Below are 5,975 nucleotides of genomic sequence, written 5' to 3' on the forward strand. Positions count from 1 at the left end.
TGAGCACTTCATTAAAAGTTCATTTGTCATCACCTGCCTGCTTCTTCTAATGAATTTTCTTACTCGAGACAAAAATTAAAAGATACAAATATGTGAAGACTACACAGAAGCAAGGACTGAATAAACATGTGATTTGATTACAGAACTTTTCTATGATTTTTATTGCAAAGTTAATTTAATAAAAAATGTAAAATAGAATGTGTTCTTAGTATTTACATATTTCAAGAACAAAATAAATCTGTAAATACCCTTGGAATGTTTAAAGTAATCCATCAGGTTGAATTGCTTCCTAATACAGAATAGGCACCTATCTCAGTTGCTTTTTGCTTGAATAACCCTCTGAATTTCAGTGGCCCCCACTGACCACATGATCATTATTTCTTGTCTGCTCACCAACAGTTCCCCAACAGCTCATCTAACTCAATTTTTCTTTCACTCACAACATATTACTTAAAAGTCTGTTGGCAACAATTAATATAAACTCCCATCAAGTAGCCATTGGATGTGTACTGTCCTTGGGAGGAAGTGTAATTTGGGCGACACAGTTCCTTTTATCTGAGGGACTTGATTATGAGCTCTCAACAGAGAACACTTGAAGATGGCAGGGGAATGAGTGCCTCAATTTTATATACACCAAAGAATACACTGCTGTCCATCCCTTGTGCCATTTTTGTCTATTGTTACATACATATGATTTCACTGCATCTAAGAAAAGCTCCTCCAGGCTTCTGGTTGGTTTCTTTTGCTGGGGAAATTTATGAGAGAACGTTAGTGGAATGAACTACAGTGCCTTAGCTAGCTCAGCAGCTGGTCTCACACCCTCAACTGATTGTCTCCCTCCTCTGCTATCCATGTGCTGTCTGTTCTACATTCCTCTCACCCTCAGCTATCACTTATCTGGTGGACAGACCCAGATCCTCATCCCTGAGGTGCCTGAGCCCAAGCCATTATTCCTTCTCCACTGCATGTTGGATACCATGCACTTATCTACTTAAATCAAGCCATCAAAATTAAACAAGAGGTTACCTAAAGATCCCCCAGTGGATTCCTTGTGTGCCATACACATTCCTCTCTCCTTCCATTTTGTATTGAAATTGAATTGCAAACATTGATCTTTTTTTAAAAAATTATCTCTACAATTTTTCCTTCTAATTAAATTACTGTAATTTAATTTATTTGGGGGATGTGTTATTAGGTATCTACAATTTTAGGATCAGTGTATCTTCTTAGAGAGTTTTTACTTTTTTAAAAACATTTTGTTGTTCAGATTATTACAGATACCCCTCTTTTTCCCCCCCATAGCTCCCCTCCACCTGGTTCCTACCCCACCCCAGGCCCTCGCCACCCCACAGTCCATGTCCATAGGTACTGTGTACATGCATATAAGATCCTTGTCCCATCTCTTACCACACGCCCCCACATCCCCTTCCCCCAGAGAATTGTCAGTCCACTCCATTTCCATGCCCCTGATTCTATTACATTCATCAGTTTATTCTGTTCATCAGATTTTTTATTCATTTGATTTTTAGATTCACTTATTGATAGATAATGTATTTGTTGTCACTTTGTTGTTCATAATTTTTTACCTTTACCTTTTTCTTCTTCCTCCTCTTATTCTTATTTCTTAAGGAATACCCTTCAGCATTTTATATAATACTGGTTTGGTGGTGATGAACTCCTTTAACTTTTTCTTGTCTGTGAAGCTGACCTTCAGTTCTAAAGGAGAGCTTTGCTGGGTAGAGTAACCTTGGTTGTAGGTTCTTGCTACTCATCACTTTGAATATTTCTTTTCACTCCCTTCTGGCCTGCATAGTTTTTGTTGAGAAATCAGCTGACAGTCATATGGGTACTCCCTTGTAGGTAACTAACTGCTTTTCTCTTGCTGCTCTTAAGATTCTCTCTTTGTCTTTTGCCCTTGGCATTTTAATTATGATGTGTCTTGGTGTTTTGTGCTCTTTGGATTCCTCTTGTTTGGGGTTCTCTGTGCTTCCTGGACTTGTAAGTGTATTTCTTTCACCAGGTAGGGGAAGTTTTCTGTCATTATTTCTTCAAATAGGTTTTCAATATCTTGCTCTCTCTCATCTTCTGGCACCCCTATAATTCGGATGTTGGTACGCTTGAAGTTGTCCCAGAGGCTCCTTACACTATCTTCATATTTTTGGATTCTTTTTTCTTTTTCCTCTTCCGGTTGGGTGTTTTCTGCTTCCTTGTTTTTCAAATCTTTGACTTGATTCTTGGGATCCTCTACTCTACTGTTGAATCTCTGTGTATTATTATTTATTTCAGTCAGTGTATCCTTAATTTCTGACTGGTCCTTTTTTATTTTTTTGGCATTCTCACTAAAATCCTTGAAGGTCTCACTAAGTTCCTTGAAGGTCTAAGTTTCTCGGAGCTTTCTAGAAGATTCTTGAGTAACCTTATAACTGTGGTTTTGAACTCTATATCCAGTAGTTTGCTTTCTTCCATTTGTGACACGTTTCTTTGTCTCCACAGTTTGGCTGCTTTCCTGTGTTTGTTTCCCTCCAGGCCAATAGGCTGTGGGGACCAGTGCTGGCCTTTGCCTTCTCTAGATAGCTTTGGGGCTCTCTGACCTACCTGCAGTTTGACGGGTTTTAGGCTGAGAAAGGACAGGCCATTCATATGCAAAAGCCACTGCACACAGCTTGGGTAGGGTTGTAAATTGGGGGCGGGTGTGGGCCGGTCTCAGGGAGTCTCTACGAAGGAGCAAACAGCAATGGCTGCCAGTCAGTCCTGCACTGGAGAGGTCTGACCGCTGCTGTGCGCACCTCCATCTGGAAGAAAGCTGCCCCTGCATTCCTGCCCTGATGCCAGACAGTTCAGCTTCTCCCCATATGTGTCTGAGTCCCCCAAAGTCTCGCCCGACACTGGAGCTCAGAGTATGCGGGAGTTTGTATCTCCCTCCCGATTAAAAAGTGGAACACCTCGGTGCCAGCCCCTTCTGCATCTCCATGCCTCTGCACCTCCTACCAGTCTCAATGCTCTTTCTTCTTTATTTTTCTAGTTGTAGTTCTTCCACTCAGCCAGGTTTCCCGCAGTTCTGGATGATAATTGTCATGTATTTCAGTTGTAATTTTGAAATGGTTGTGGAAGGCAGCAAGTACAGGTGTTTACCTATGCTGCCATCTTGGTTCTCCCAGAGAGTTTTTATTTTTACTATGATGTAGTGTAAGGAGGTGAATTTGAACATTTCAGGACTGATCAAGAAAAAAAACTATGGCCACGAGGTGGCACTATCACACAAGCTTTATTTGGGCAATACTTTGCCAGGTCTGCAGAAGGCCCTAATAGTGTGAGACCATCCAGAGGCTTAAGGTCATGAGAGTCACCATCCAGCAGGAGAGGGGGTAAGGGAACTCCTGGGGTATAGAAGCATGAGAGAGGGGGTTTTGTGTCTAGAGGGCTTCTGTATGCTGTCACGCTGTAGCATACAGCCTGGCAGGGAGATGCTAAGTCAGAAAATTCCAAAGGGTAGCAGCAACTTAGCATCTTTATAGCCCAAGGCTGATTTTGTGTGTGGCAAGCGGATTTTGGACACAGTTTCATGTTAAGCAAAGCAGGCAAGCTCTAAATGGCTAAAAACCTGCCTGTCTGGGCTATGTTTGAAACAACTGATATGTAAAGTTTTGGTTTTATGCCACGGCGCTTTTCAGCTAGTGGGTCTCAGCCTCTTGTAAATAAATAACACAGGGCCAATATACAGAAGCTATCTTTACCTAATATACACAAAAGGTAGTGGATTCTCTTTATCTTTTTTTTCCCAATCACATTATTTATTATACTCATTTTTTAAGGTTTGTTTTTATTGGTATTATTGTGATAAAATTTCAGTTTATCATAGTCCACTATCTTACTACTTATTTATTACTCAAACTGCTTTAATAGAAATTATACTTCATTCTTTGCTCTCACTTAAGTAAAACTGCTCTTAGTAATGTAATCAATGGCCTTCATGTTATCAAATCCAATTAATGTTTTAAGTTTTCTTATTGGTATTTGTTAGGGTCGCTGAAGGAGGAACACACAAAGCAAAAAGTGGTAAAGAATTATAAACTTACTAAAGGCCAGGTGCACAAAAATTCGTGCACTCAGTGGGGGAGTCCCTCAGCTCAGTCTGCACTCTCTCACAATCCAGGACCCCTCGGGTAGGGTCCCTAGGCCTGGCTTGAGGTTAGGGCCTATCGGAGCTTTCCTTCCCCTGGCTGCAGGCAGCTGGCCTCATCCCACCACTGCCACTGCTTGCCATCTGTGCAGCACTGCCCGCCAACTCCCCTGCAACCAGTCGCCTCCCTCTATAGGTGACAGGCATGGGGTATGATGGCTTGGCTGGCCTGGGCCTCCCTCTGTGGGCTATTGCTGGCCGGCTGCACACCTGCCACAGCATCGCCAGCTGGAGGCCTGGGCCTCCCTCTTCCTTTCTTTTCCTTTTTTTTTTTTTTTTTAGTAACAGTAATGTATACTGAGTGATACAGAGTTGAGTACTATGAAGGGTTTACCAGGATGGAAATGCACTGCACCCTGCCCCTACCACCCCCAATACCCAGAGGCTACAGTACTTAGAAGTTACATGCAATGGCCATAACTGCTGAATATCTGTTCATAACAACAAACCACAGCATATTTATACTGTATCACATCGAGTGATTATAGCAATCAATTTATATATTGCTTGTATAAAATCTTTTTTTTTTGTAAAATGTATTTTTTTTTTAAAGAAAGTATGAAAAACATGTGCAGTTGAAAGCCCTGCCAGGACAGCCAGTCTGTAAATATTTAGTGAGTATGTGCTTTGGAAGGGCACCTGTACCTCGTGCCCACAGAAACTCCAGCAGGGCCGATGAGTGTGTGCCCTGGCTGCCACTCTGGGCAGGACTGAGCTGGACCACAGTGGGTACAGCAGGGCCTGGCACTGTGCCCTTTTCCAGTCTTGCATTAGGGTCAGGGTCAGGGCTGGGGGCAGGCAGATTGCAGTTTCACTCTGAGTTCCATATTCAGCCTAATTTTGGTTGCAACTCATGGCTTTTCCTGGCTGCTCAGAGGTCCTTTGGGTGGGTGCCCTGGCGGAAAGGCTGGAGAAGTGCCCACAGATGCCTAGTTGGGTGCCTCTCTGGCCCAGAGCCTCTGTCCTGCCTCCTGGAAGCCTGGCCCCAGGCAGAACAGCCCCCCCTCAGGACTACTTTGGTCTCAGCACTTGGTCCTGGGTTTCGTCAGCCTGGGTTTCTTGCCCTGGTGTGGCTGATCTGAGTTTCACAAAAAAGCCTGGCCAATGGTGGCTGCGCTGAGCCTCATAGTAGAGTTTTTCATACAGCAAGGAAGAGCCCTCTGGGACCCTCCTCCTCCTCCCTCTCGGCATCTCATCCTTCTCTTCCTCCTCCACTTCCTCCTCCCAGCCCATGGTCACTTCTTCTCCAGCTGTTCCAGCAGTGGGTTGCCTTCTGAGTCGGGGTCTTAATGCTGCTGGTCCTGACGTTGCCAGTTGAGCATCAGGATGAGCTGCTGCCACTCCTGCTTCAACTCCTCCATCTGGGTTTTCAGCTCCGCATTCATGAGCTCCAGCCACTCAGATTCCTGCTGCAGAAACTCCCTTCGCTACTTCATCTTGTTCCGGCATGGGGCTGCCGCCACTTTGTTCTTTTCCTGGTGCCTTTTCCTCTGCTCCTCTTCCTTGTCTAGCTCATTTTTCACAGGTTGAGTCCTCTTGCCAAGTTTCACCTCTAGGAAGTGCAAAGGGGCAATCACAGCCCCAGTGTTGTGGATGTCAGCGGATTTCAGACCCTCTACAGTCAGGGCTGAGCTGGGGAGTCCAGTCAGGGGGCCAGGCCCTGGCAGAGAGCCCGCAGTCATGGGAGGGTCTGGGATCTGCCCGGCATCATAGCAGGAGGAGTGGCAGTCCAGCCCTGCAGAAGCCACAGCGGGAGGTTGCAACCGTGGGGCATGGGCCAGGCTGCAGGCACCAT

General features: G+C 44.7%; 1 pseudogene; it reads right to left on the reverse strand.

Moving 5' to 3' along the window:
• Positions 1 to 5,415: 5,415 nt before the first annotated feature.
• LOC139014547 (jun dimerization protein 2 pseudogene) lies at positions 5,416 to 5,975 on the reverse strand (annotated as a pseudogene).

This window comes from Myotis yumanensis, unplaced genomic scaffold, assembly GCF_028538775.1.
Source record: "Myotis yumanensis isolate MYYU_CA2020_CCGP unplaced genomic scaffold, mMyoYum1.0.hap1 SCAF_1, whole genome shotgun sequence".
In the NCBI taxonomy this organism is placed as follows: Eukaryota; Metazoa; Chordata; class Mammalia; order Chiroptera; family Vespertilionidae; genus Myotis; species Myotis yumanensis.